Source organism: Nicotiana tabacum, chromosome 10 (assembly GCF_000715075.1).
Source record: "Nicotiana tabacum cultivar K326 chromosome 10, ASM71507v2, whole genome shotgun sequence".
Classification (NCBI taxonomy): domain Eukaryota; kingdom Viridiplantae; phylum Streptophyta; class Magnoliopsida; order Solanales; family Solanaceae; genus Nicotiana; species Nicotiana tabacum.
The window spans coordinates 112527324-112542153 of record NC_134089.1 but is presented as its reverse complement, the minus strand read 5'-3'; positions in this window follow the sequence as shown (position 1 = coordinate 112542153).

Genomic DNA, 14830 nt, shown 5'->3' with positions numbered 1-14830 from the left:
GCCAAAACTAGCATGGGAGCGGATCATTGTTAACATTGAAGATCTTAACATAGATTAGAACACATTATAGATGTGAGTCAGTCATTACAGGACTTCAGAACATTGTAGGAAAGCAAGCTCATGTCAAACAACAAATGTAGACATTCAGGTATCAACACATTAGGCTAAATGAACTTAAGAGGGTCTAAATTATTCGGGTGAAGCATATTCAAATAACTTATCTTAAAACTGGAAATTTAAGGTAAAAATCAAAGGCTAAAGAGGTTTAAATCATAAGACAAGTTCAATGCTAGCAAAGTTACACACAAAGATAGTCCAGAAACACATTAGGTCACGAATTCAGAAGTATGAATATGCAAATCATGAATACAACAACAACAACAACAACAACAACAACAACTCAGTTAAACAGACTACAAGAAAGAACAAATTCCACAATACTCTGAATATCAACAAAGAGCAAGAATTCAGAATCTTAGTGCGTCAGAGTTCCTAAGGGCTTCAAATGAACCCTGAGCAGTGCTCACACCAAGAAAGGTTGAAAAATCAAATTCAATGGCCTTGGCTTTCAGCCGGCCAAAAATCAAAGAATAGAACAAGAGAATGAGAGAACAATAGAGTAATAACTTCAATTCTTAATGAATCTAGTGATAAAAAGTCCGTCCATAAGGGGAATAGGGGAAGGATTTATATAGTGTTGAAATTGAATGAACAAACAAGGAAAATAACTAATTAAGCATAGATAAGAAAGGAAACCAAGTAAACATGGACGAAAAAAGGTAAAATCTCTCATGCAAGTCAGTAGAGCAACAAGAAAGGAAAAGTATCAAACTCTAAACCCTAGTTAGGGTTATAAACTCTAAATCGGCCAACTAGTATGAAGAATCCAGTTTCACTTTGCGTATATGGATGGGATATCATCAAAATCTTCAAGATTGTGTTGATTCCTGTCTGATGTAGAGGTGGTATTCGCCAAAATTGGACAAATACCTAAGTAATACCAAAACCATGTAAGCAGTAGCAAAAAGATCTAGGTATGGTAAGCAAATAGTGGTCAAATCCCATTATCAGTGGGATTAGGAGAGGGAATTAAGGGGAGGCGGCTAGGGTCTTTCAAAAGAGATAAGGGGAGATTGAGAGAATTTAGGGGCATCGGGTTAAAGGGGAATGGGTTAGGTTTTCAAGTCTAGGGTTATTAAAAGGGGTGGGGTGATTGTAGACTGTTGATCTTGAAAGATCAATGGCCGAGATTAAGGGATAAATAAGGTGGGTCGTTTCAAACGGGTACTCACCGGGTTAAGGGGTCGTTTGGATTGGGCTTCGAGGGTTATTGGGCTAAGGTATGGGTGCTTGGGCCATTGAATATGTGTGGAATTAGCCTTGTATTAGGCTATAAATTTAAATTCATGAAAATTATTTAATAAATATAATTAATAGATAATAAAATATTACTTGTGGAATAAAATGATTAAAAATAATAACTTAACATTATAAAAATATAAAAATGCTATTTTATCCCAAATAATATATGCATAGCGCATAGGTTATTACTACAGAATTATGTAAATAGCCTAAAAATACAAAATATAATTATAAAAAACAAACTAAAATACTATAAAGCATATATATCGATGCAAAATAATTAATCTGGATGATTGAGTCATCATAAAATAATTTAAAGGGTAACTAATAAATATTTGAACAATCAAAATGAAAAAAAAATCAATTTTAATGCTTTATAATTATGAAAAATTGTAGAAAATGCTTGGATAAATATTTTAAATTAAATAATGATGCAAAATGATGTTATGAAAGTATATATACTATTTGAGAAAATGTGAGGGCAAAATTGGGTATCAACACTGTTGTTATGCCTCCGCCACTATTTGTAGATCCTACCATAGCCCCCAAGGTAGCCCCTACTCCAGCTTCGAGGCCAGTGCCCATGCCTACAACTCCATTATCAGTTTTGCAAATCTCTTAGACATTGGAGAGTCTCAACAACTGGATAAAGATAGTTACATCAAAGTTATCTGACATATCTAGTACTATTGCAGCACAGTCATCTACACAAGCACCACATGTCTCCTCAAATCTTGATGAGAAGTTGAAGAGCATTATGGACAACCAGAAGATGATCATGGACACTCTGGTATGACATGGGTGGGTTATTGAGGAGTTGGCCAAATAATTGAAGAAGATGAGGAAGTCCTAGGCAAGAAAGAAATAGGTTGACAAGCTTCGGAAGGAGGTGACTAGACTTGAGACGGCTGGGGATCTACCTTTTGATATGTTCCTTGACCCTAGTTTGTCCCAGATCCATCTGCACCGGTTGCACCAGCTGGCCAGTTTGATGAGCCATGCCTCGTTGTTGACACTATTGAGACGGTGCGTGCGATATTTGCCACTCCCAGATATGATGATGATGAGATTCAGTTGGCTGACCCAATGGGAAATGAAGTTGCGGGGGAATTTGAGATGCCCAAATATCCTTATGGAGGTTTCTTCGCCCTCTCTCTTTTCACTCTTATTTTGTTAAGAATTTGGGATAAAGCTTACTTTTATTTAAGGGGTAGAGTTTATTTGATTTGATATTGACACATTTTGGATACATTTCGACTGTAATAATTGGATGATTCTGTTACTTTTCTTATTTGAAGTTTAACTATCTTTAGTAGCTATTGTTCATTAGCCTATTGATTTTTCCACTTTAGTTCTTGTTTTGTTAGTAGTGTCTTTTTATGTTTTCGTAAATAATAAGTCTTTGATTTTCTTGATGCCACTGTTCTTTCCAAAGGTAGTTTTTGTGTGAACGGGGTGACTTGTCCCAACGATGGACAACCTTCATAAGGGAATGAGTCCATTTTTGTGATTAGGTAATAATAGTAGTAGTAGTAATGAATAAATGGCCTAATCATGTCATTCTCGAAAAAGCATTACTCATGCTTCATTTGGTACCGACACACTTAACTACGTGCTTATGCTTTCAAACAAGCTTTTTGGAAGAAAATAGCTCTAGTTAGTAACTTTGACACTCTTGAGTTGACTTTGGTAATCGTCGAATGATTTATTGGACCATAGTGATCTTTCACTTAATTGTGGTTGTTGTGGGCTCTCGACTCTATCCTCTTTTACGGTCTAGTTGCGTGAGGGGTGAGGCGATATGTTGTTAGTCCAAGTATCTGTGCGAATGGTCTAGAACTTGCCTCAAATGTACTTCAAGGAGAAATTATTAAGCTTTGCTTGTTTTGGGAAATGATTGTAGGCTTTTCTTACTCCGTTTGAGCTTTCTATTGCCAATCAATGTTATTATCCCTAGTCAACCCCCTTTGAGCCTCTAGTCTTTCTCATTTTATAACCATGTTATATTCCTTTACCTATTTTGTCAAGTCTCTCTAACCTATATGGTATCCTACCCTAATCCTAAAGCCTTTATTATAACCCGAAAGAAGTCCTACTTGATTTCGAACCGAGTGAACTTACATTAGTGGTGATCTACATGAGAGGCAATCTTGTGGTACTTGAAGCCATACTTGTGACATTCTCTTGTCAAAGAAGAGTGAACCTTTCATAAATCTTTAGATTGAGTGCTAACCTTTAAAGTGACATTGGCAAATGGAAGGTAGAAGAGTAAGAGTTTGGGGAACACCATGACCTATATGATAGAACAAGAGTCCCTGATGAGTAAAGTCAATTCTTGAAGCTCAAATGTCGCATTACAACTATATGTGCATGAAACTTGACTTGTCACCTTGTTGATAATGCATGAGTATTATAGGTGATGTTTTAGACTTTAATTCCACACAAGGGGGGAGTGATTTGTGTGGTAACTTGATTATAGAAGGTCCTGGTTCTTTTATGTGTTCCAACTACTATTGTTGCGGAATGATACGTACAGAAAATAGAGAACACAGAGATTTTAAGTGGAAAACACATGGCTCAAAAGGTGAAAAAAACTACGACCTACCTTCCAGTAGGATTTTCCCAAACTCTCCACTAAAATCACTGAGCCAAAAATTGTATTTACAAAAACTCTTTTGTAAACCTAGGATTAACTCTAATCCCGTTGTGGCACACAACCTCAGCTGTTGCGACAACTTGAAGTTAAGTCTAACTTGAAAACTCTAAGTACCTAATACAATTTCTTCTATAAATGCTGAAAGGTACAATGTAAAATCACCTACTACAATTGAACTAGAATAAAAGATAGACACTTGGAACTGATTCTTCTATATGGTTCAAGTAGCTTCAGGATTGCACGCTTGAAGCACACATAAATTGCTTGCAAAATTGCCTTGCTATTTTGCTCTCAATTCATGTTTAACTTCTACTTATGTGCATTACCTGTAAAAGAGAACAACATTGATATTTAAGGGTTTAGTAATAAGAGATTGACTGGGATACAAATACTACTCCTCTATGGTAGAAGAGTTCTAGTTGATCTCATACTCTAACTCTATCATTTTCCTAAACTGTGTTCTTTTTGTGTAAGGAGTCTTTCTCTCCTTATCCAATATGCAAACTTTTCGATCAGATCATGAGATATTACTTCTGATAAGTTAGATTTATCTCCTTCACGTGCATCTCACATGTCTAGGTTGATCATGACTGTACTTCAAAAGATGGACCTGGTCCATGTATGAGTTCTTTTGTCAGTCTTCAAAACTTCACATTTACTTGGGCCAACAAATTGCCCCTTTTTGATGATGACAAACCTTGTGCTTTTTACTCACTTAGACCCTGTAAGAACTCAGCTTAATCATCAATACAAAGTTTAGAAAAATTCACTTATCATCAACGACCAGGTTAATTAGATTATAAATATCACATATTCAGAATATGTAAAGCACAATATCTTTTCCCCCTTTTTGCATCATCGAAAAGTTGCATAAACAAAGGGTGAGTCCGAGATTTTAATAAGTACTCATGGCCACTGGGGCAACTACAAGTGCAATCATGAATTAATCATCAGTAATCAAGCAAACATATTTAAACTATCAAGGAAATATTAACAGTCAACAAGAGCAAAAAAGTAGGTATCATTGTAGAAGATATGTTGTTACCACAATCCACAACCAGAAAGTAAAAATATTCAAAACATGAGTAAAAAGAAAGAAAAATCCCTAATCCGAGTCACTGATGGTACTAGACAAGTTTAGGAGATAAAGGCTAGAATTCATAAGGCTTGTGGGAGCTAGAGGGATTAGTTTTGGGCTTGGAGAAGATTCAGTATATTGTGAAGAATCCCATCATTCTTCTCCTTTTCCTTGGTAAGCCTAGTTCTAAGAGCATCTCTATCAGATTCAGACTCTGCTAAGCGATCCTTCAGCCTAGCTATCTCAGCATCCTTGGCCTCACTTTCCTGAACTAAAGCACTGACTTTACTGTTGATAGGTGTCTTCTTGGATGAACTAGGTTCATTTGGAATGGCATTGACTAGATAGTCACAAGCAATCAGAGTATTGATTCCAAAGTAGTCCTTGCTTGTTGCCATTTCCCATTTCTTCAGAGGCACCTTGCATCGATCCAAAACAGTAGTCAGAATAAAACCATAGGGGGTGGCATGGGCCTTGTAGCCATTGATAACCCTGTCTAGTAGCTTGATGATGAATGCATGCCAGTTGATTTGCCTTCCACTTTCATGGCACTCCATCAGAACTAAGTCCATATAGTTAGCAATATTCCTTCTTTCTTGCCTGGGCAGTAGGCACTTGTTGACAAACTCAAAGAGAACTTTGTGTTGTGGCTTCATTTCAATCTTGTGCACAAACTTTTCCTTATTCACTTCTTCAACATCACAGAATCTCCTAGTTATTTCAAGGGAAGGAGGAAGGGAATCCAAACTTGGCCTCAGCAGGGATGTCAAGAGTCTCTTCCAGCTTCTCTACATCAAATGTCATTTGAACTCCTTTTACTTGGCTGGTGACTCTGCCTTCTTTGACCTCAGCATTTTCCATGAATTCAATGATCTCATTCCTGGCTAGCCTTCCATCCATCTGAAGGACCATGTCCTTCCAACCCTGAACGGCTAGGGAATGAACCAAACAAACCATTCCTGGTTCCACTAACTCTTTCAGCAGTCTTCCCTTCAAAAATTTTCTTTTGCCAAACTTGGCCAGCTTGTCTTGTTCACTATCAGACTCACTTTCATCTTCACTACTCCACTCCTCATCTTCAGAAACTTGAACTTGTTTTCTTTTCACTGTAGACCTTGTCCTCTTGGCCAATGAAGGTTTAGTAGCCTTAGACACAGATTAAGACTTCTTGGAAGAAGTCTTGGTCTTTTTAGGCTTGGGGGTCTGAACCTCCATTATTATATGGTCTTTCTGATGAACCTATTCCATCTCCTCAACATCAACAGCTTTAGAGGACTTTGCAACCTTACCTTTTCCTTTATCCATCCTCTTCTTCTTACTTTCAGCCAAAGCCTTTTGTAGGTCACTCTCACTCTATTTCACCCTGTTTCTTGTGGTTGTTCCCTTTGGCAAGGGAGTTTCAGTAGTTGTTGGGGAGGAATCCTTTCATTTCTTGGAAGGTTTAGTGGTGTTGGAGTTCTTCTTTTGTTTGGGTCATAACTAGCACCAACTTTCTTCAGAAGGTCTGCTAGGGTCTCCTCAATAGATGAACCAGGTTCATCTGCCTGTGAACTTAGATTCACCAATCCTTTAGCAGCCTCCCCTGAACCACTTCCCCCTGACTTCTTGCCACTTTCTTCCGCAGTTTCCTGTGCAACCCCACAGATAGCTGGTAACAGCAATTCAGAAGTGGGTGAAGAACCAACCACTCCATTCCCTTTTCCCCTCACATCACCACATACACCCTCTCTCTCTCTTACTTTTTCAATTTTCTTTTTACCTCCACTCCTTCCCAATTCAGGCATTTCCATATACCTAATAGGTCCAACCAAAACAAACATATTTTTTAAATTTTCAGCCAAAGCAAAACTTACCTTAGAAGGGGGGTTTTGAATCTTCTCAGAGTCAGATGACCCAGGTCCTTCCCCCTTACTCGCAGATTTGAGTGAATCATCTGAGTTCTTAGAATCTTGGGCTTGGGAAGCCTTCAATTGTGCGTTTAATTTCTTTGACAATGCACCTGAGGCGACAATATTTAGTGCTAGCATTTTAATACGTCTTTTCTTAGGCTAGGGGTTTGTACTAGGTGGAGGATGCATGGAGGAACCAGAAGGGGATGGTGGTAGAGGATTCCCTGGGTTATCTTGATGGTTCGACATGGTAGCTAATGGCTTAAGAGAGTTTGTGAATTAGGCTTCCAGAGAAGAAAATAATTTAGTGTGAAAAAGGATTTTTGATGGTTTAGAATTATGAGGGTGGAAGAAGGTAATAATAGGTATTTAAATATAAAGAGTCATTTAATGGATAACGATAGCTTTAGCAGTCAATTAGAGGTTTAATTAGTTTGAAATTGCAGGTTGAACGAACGGTTAGGCTTTCATAGATTTTTGGCATTTTTTGTGGTGAGAATTCTAATAAGGACGGAACTGGTTCAAAAACAAACTGATAGGATTTTCTAATGCGTTGATCAATGGTAGGACTCTACTCATGATTTAAATATTTATATTTCTAATTATGCAGAATATATAAAAGGCTGAATACATACAGAGATACTTAAAGTTGGCACGATCATTCATTTAGACACCTGAACTTAAGAGAGTTCCTATTGAGCACTTATACTACCCGAAACTTATTACAATTGAGCATTTATTTGACAATCAGCCAAACTTACAAAGTTTGTGCAATGCACTCGCTGCTGACATGGCGAGTGACGAATCAAAAAATGACATATATTATTTTGAGTAAAAAAAAACTATGTTAAATCTATTTAATAAACAAAATAAAAATAACATTCTAAAAAGAAAAGAAAAGCTTAATTTACACCCAACCAAGAAAGAAAACGTTTAAAAAAATTGAAAATTGGTGTTCTAGAAATCAGTGGTCTTGGTGTTGTTCACTTTATTCATGTGTGTTCTTGTTCCAAACACGATTTTAATCCAAATTATTAAGAGAAACTTCTCCAAATTTGTTATAACTTCAGCTAAAGATTCCCCATGACGACCCGAAGACAACCCCAATATTAATTTCCTAAACTTTCATCAAATCAAGTAACCTATTTTAAACCTTCAAGCTTTTTAAAGACCCCATTAATGGTGTTTACGGTTTAATCAATGGGTCTCCAACCCAGCGACCCATCTCTGCTTCTTCTTTTGCTCATTCTTCTTCTTCTTCTTCTTCTTCTTCTTCATTTTAGTCTCAGTTCTCTGCTTCTTCTTCTTCATTTCTGTTAGGCATACGATTGGGTTAGGCTTCTTTTTCTTCACTTTATCCTTTTCGTTTTCTTCCAATCACAAATACTCACCTTTTTGTTTTCGGCTGAATTTGAATCTGGTATGGGATTTGAAAAAAGAAGAGGAAAATGAGTCGGAGAAGATGATGGAAAGTGGATGACACAATGGTGGAAATGGTGGTGGACATAAAAAAGAAGAAGGAAATAAAAAAAACCAAAAAAAATATCTGTTTTTTGGGCTTTTCACGTGCCTATATTGGGTGAAACTCACTTTATATAACAACTCAGCAAGAAGTGTTTAATTGGAACAAAGTTCATGTAATGTACGTGCTCAATAGGAACTCTCTTAAGTTCAGGTGTCTAAATGAAAGATCGTGCCAACTTTAAGTGTCTCCGTATGTATTCAGCCTATATAAAACATACCTTGTCATTCAGAAGAACCAATACTGATGAAACAGGTTCTTCATTTAGAATTCTCTTGATCATGCCTAAATTTACCACAATAGAGAAAATTTTGTTAGTGATCAGTGAGTCATATTAACACATGTCACAGGAGTTTAACTATTTACAATATGAAACTGAGTAAAAATTAATCTAGATATTTACACAAGTTCCAAATTTCCTAGCCAATTTGTTTTTCAAATGTTTTCAATTTTTTATTTTTTTCATTGTGCATTCTGAGCTGGTCCCATTAGGTGATCTTAATCATCCCTAATTCTAACATGTTACTTTAAAAGCTTTCTCTACTCTGTGCTTTAGTAAAGATGTCAGCAATTTGTTTATCAGTAGCACAGAATTCTATGGTAATCAATCATTTCTCATAGTTGTCCCTTAAGAAGTGATGTCTAACATCTATGTGCTTAGTCCTCTTATGATGAACTGGGTTCTTTGTCATACTTATAGCACTAGTGTAATCACAAAAGATAGAATGCAACCAACTTCAATGCCAAAATCTATTAGGTGTTTGATCCACAAAAATTGAGCACAACAAGAGGTAGCAGCAACATATTCAGCCTTAGCAGTGGATAAGGCCATTGAATTCTGCTTTTTAGTGGCCCATGATACAAGACATGAACCAAAAAATGAGCCATACCTGAGGTGCTCTTCCTATCCACAAGGAAACCTACATAATCCGCATCAGCATATCCCACTATATTAAAGTTACTACCTTTAGGGTACCAAAGATAAAGATCAATAGTGCCTTTCAAATATCTCAGTATCCTCTTAACAACAGTCAAATGAGATTCCTTAGGATTTGCCTAAAAACGAGCACAAAGCCCTACACTGAAAACTATGTCAGGTCTGCTAGCAGTAAGATACAAAAATGAACCAATAATACCCCTATACAACTTCTTATCAACAGATGAACTAGGTTTATCTATGTCTAATTTAGTAGATGTTGCAATGGGCATGTCTATTTCCTTTGATTCATCAATTTTAAACTTTTTAATCAACTCTTTTGCATATTTATGCTGATGGATCATGGTTCCATTTGGGTTTTGTTTGATCTGTAAGCCTAAGAAAAAGTTAAGCTCACCCATCACACTCATTTCAAACTCACTCCCCATTAATTTGGCAAAGTCCTTACTTAGTTTGTCATTGGTTGCCCCAAAAATTATTTCATAACATATATTTGTACTATAAGAAGATCCTTACCCTTTTCCATCAGGAATAGAGTACTATCAATTTTACATCTCTTGTAGCCATGTTCAAGTAGGAATTTGGACAGTCGTTCATACCATGCTCTAGGAGCCTGTTTGAGTCCATAGAGAGCCTTGTCTAATATGTACACATGTTCCAGACGCTCCTTGCTCTCAAACCCTAGAGGTTATTTCACAAACACTTCTTCTTTTAGGTAGCCATTCAGGAAAGCACTTTTGACATCCATCTGATGAAGAGTGAATTCCATGTGTGCTGCAATGGCTATGAGGTGTCTTATTGCCTCTAGTCTTGAAACTAGAGCAAAAGTCTCATCATAATCTATACCCTCCTCTTAGTTGTAACTTTGGACCACCAGTCTTGCCTTGTTTCCTTGTAACTGTTCCATCTTCATCAAGCTTGTTTCTAAAGACCCATTTAGTGCCAATTACTGATCTCTCCTTGGGTCTTGGAACTAGATGCCAAACTTGACTTCTCTCAAACTAATTGAGTTCATCTTGCATTGCATTCACCCAATGTGCATCCTTCAAAGCCTCAAAAACATTTTTAGGTTCAATAAGAGATAAGAAAGCAACTAAAGCACACAAATTCTTTAATTATGATCTAGTTTTAACTCCAGATGTTGGATCAGTAATTATGTTCTCAATGGGATAAGAACTTTGATACTTGTAAGGTTTAACAACCAACTGGTTTCTGTTTGATGTTTTTCCCATGTTCTGTTGCTGAGGAACAGGCTCATGGATATGTTCCATTAGTGGATTGGTTTCAGTTCTTCTTTGTTCAGTTCCCCCTGTCAGATTTCCCTAGATGGAAGAACTTGTTCCATCACTTGTTCCTTCTTTTGGTACATCTTCAGCTTGAGCTATTACTTCACTCAATTCTTTTACCAGCCCAGTAGCTTCATCTTCATGTTCCTATCTCTCAGAAAGAATGATATTTTCATCAAAAACTACATGTACACTTTCTTATACACATAATTTTTTTTATTGTACACTTTATAAGCTTTGCTATGTGAAGAATATCCCAAGAATACTCCCTCATCACTTCTGGGATCAAACTTACCTAGGGAGTCTTTTCCATTATTATGCACAAAGCACTTGCATCCAAATGCCCTAAGATGTGATATATTTGGTTTTCTCCCTTTAAGTAACTGATAGGGAGTCTTCTCTACAAGAGGTCTAGTCATGCATCTATTAATGATGTAACATGCAGTATTTACAGTGTCTGCCTAGAAGCTATATGATAGTTTACTAGAAAGAAGCATAGTCCTAGCCATATCTTCAAGAATCCTATTCTTTCTTTCAACTACTCCATTTTGTTGAGGAGCCCTAGGGGTAGAGAAATTATGATCTATACCATGTTTATCACAAAATTCAGCAAACTTAGCATTTTCAAATTCAGTTCCATGATCAGACCTAGTTGATGCAAGTTGATTACCTAGTTGTTTATGAGTTTTCCTAATAAAGGCAGTAAACATGTCAAATGTTTCATCCTTAGAAGTTAAAAACAGTACCCAGGTAAACCTAGAATTATCACCAATAGGTACTATCACATATTTCTTACCACCTCTGCTCAATGTTCTCATTGGACTACAGAGATCCATATGAACCAGTTCCATCATCCTGCTTGTGCTTACCATTTTCTTACTTTTAAAAGATGATCTTACCTGCTTACCCCTTGCACAAGCCTCACAAACTTTATCTTCCTTGAACTTGATGTTATGTAACACTATCACCAGGTCCTTGGAGACTAATTTGTTGAGTTGATTCAGACTTGCATGACCAAGTCTTTTGTGCCACGTGAGGGGATCATTGTCCAACACACTCAAGCAGGGGAGTTCATTTTTTGAAAGAGTGGACAAATCTACAATGTAAATATTGTCAACTCTTTTTTCCTGCAAAACAATTTTGTCAGTGGTAAGATTAATCACAAAACATTTGGTATAGGTGAATGCTACCAGGTTACCTCTGTCACATAGTTGTGATATACTGATTAGGCTATATTTCAAGCCATCTATCAAGTAGATATTCTCAATAGAATGTACAACCCCAATGATCTCACCTTTCTTCCCATTTCCAAAGGAGACATTACCTCCTTTTTGATCCTCAAGTGAAAGGAACTGGTTCTTGCTTCCAGTCATATGCTTCGAGTAGCCACTATACATGTACCATATTTGGCTGCTTCCTTTAACTTGGACCTCTTGTTCATCACCTAATTCTCCAATGGCCATAAGTGCTTGTTCATCTCCAGCTGCATCTTCTGAATCCTCATTTGAGGTTTCTCCCCAAGCAACAACCATAGCCTTTGTTGATCTTTTGTTCCTTTTGGGTTGAACATGTTCCTTCTTACTGTTTCTTCGTTCAGCGCTTTCCTTTTTCCATTCAATTTCCCACTGGGGACAATTTTTGATCATGTGGTCAGTATTACCACATTTGTAGCAGCCCTCGTTGGTCTGTTTTTAGGAGCCCTTGGTTCGGTGAAGGTTTCACCTCTTGAATAACCCTTCCCTCTCATTTGGTACTTCTTGAAATCCCTTGTGATCATAGCCATTTCATCATCCTCTAAGTCTTCACCTTCAGCTATTCTGAGAGCCAGGCTTCTTTCCTTCTTGGGAGCATCCATCTTCATGGTTTGCCTTCTCAGTTCTTAGGCAGTTAGATTCCCAATCAGCTCATCCAACTTGAGGGTAGCAATGTTCTTTGATTCCTGAATAGCCGTGATTTTTTTTCCCAAGTTACTGGCAAGAACCCTGTCAAGATTTTCTCAACCTTGTCTTCTTTAAGGATAATTCTTTCAAGAGACTTAAGTTCATTTGTTAGTGTTGTGAACCTTATGTACATTTCTTAGATGGATTCTCCTTCCTTCATGGTGAAATTCTCATATCGAGAATATAGCAGTGTTCCTCTTAATCTCTTTACTTGAGGAGTTCCTTCATGGGCCACTTGTAGGGTGTCCCATATCTCCTTAGCAGTGGTACAACTTTGAATCCTGCTATACTCATATGGACCTAGTCCACACAAAAGCCATTTCTTGGCCTTGGCATTCTTTTCCCATTTCTTCAAATCTTCAGCAGTACAGTCAGCTCTTGTATTTGGCACGTCCACTCCTTCAGCATTCTTCTTTGTAGTAGACAGGGGACCATCAGTAGCTATGTCCCAGAGTTCATAGTCTTCTCCTATGGTGTGTTCCCTCATCATGTTCTTCCATCAAGAATAGTATTGGCCATTAAAGAGTGAAGGCCTAGCAGTGGATTGCCCTTCCTAGTTTCCAGGTGGTGCACTCATCTTGATCTATTCCTAAGGTGTTAGTCTCTTCAAGGATAACCCACTCTGATACCAATTAATAGTTTAGACATCAATACTACACAAGAGGTAGGTAATTTGTGTTGTACCCAATTTTTGCTTAACTTGATTATAGAAGGACCTGGTATGTGTTCCAACTACTACTATTGCGGAATGATAAGTACAGAAAATAAAGAATACTGAGATTTTACGTGGAAAACACCTAGCTTAAAAGTTGAAAAAAAACCACGACCGACCTTCCAGTAGGATATTTCCAAACTCTCCACTAAAATCACTGAGCCAAAAATTGCATTTACAAAAACTCTTTTGTAAACCTAGAATTAACTCTTTTGTTAGTCTACTACACATGAAGAAATAACAAAAGAAATAATAGAACTTCGAATTTAGACCAACCAGTTATCATAAAAGAACTCTACAGTACAGCTGATAATAACCCCCAATATCAAGTGAGACTGAGTCATAAGCTCTACACGAATAAACTGAATTAATCCCTAATACATCAGTGTCTAAGTAATGAGTACGCATGTCACGACCCTAAATCCGGACCCGATCATGATGGCACCTATCGTTAAGCAAAACCAGCCGACACAACTCCCAATTTATTTTTAACAGTTATAATAATTCAATTTAAGTCATTAACATGCTATAAATCCCCAAATTTAAAGTGAAATAGTACAATTTGCAAAAACAAACACACCCCGACATCGGGGTGTCACTAGTCATGAGCACCTAACATAAGTCTAAGAGTACAGAGAAGGACTACACAGTCTATTACAGAATCTAGTACAAGGGGAAAATAAAGATAACAGGGAGAAACACTGGGCTGTGAATGCCGAGCAGCTACCTAGTAAACTCCAAATAGCCTGTTGGAAGCAATCAGCCCTCACTAGCGAGACCCGAAGCTCCTGAATCTGCACACATGGTGCAGAGAGTAATGTGAGTACGCCAACTTAGTGAGTAATAAAAGTAAAAGCAGTTGAGCGATATGAAAACACGTAAAACACAGCATGATGCTACAAAGAGGCAGGGTAAAACCAATGCAATGTAATAAAATAGTGAAAACTTGTGAAAACACCTTAGTTCAATATAAGTTCTTTAACACATCTTTTAAAAGTTAAATGAGTGAATGAAAAATAGTGAAAAAAGATAAACACATAAAACTAGCCCCTCGGGCAAAATACCAACAGAATATGCCCCCCGGGCTATCTCACAATCACTCGTAGCAGCCTCTCTCGCAATAACATGGAACAACATCAGCCCCTCGGGCTATATCACATCACAAACTGGGTACCCGCACTCAGTGTGGGTGTACACACTCTGGGAGGGGCCCATTACGGCCCAAGCGCAATATCAAGCCATCTCGTGGCATGATCAATAGGCTCTCGGCCTCATATCAAGCTACCTTGTGGCATAACAACTCAGGACCTCGGCCTCATAATCATAAATCAGTACAAGACTGCTGCAGCCCGATCCCATAATAATCTCACAACACAGGCCTTTGGCCCTACTTAGTCAGAAATCTCTAAAAGCCATTCGGGCACAATAAAATATGATGCTCAGCCCAA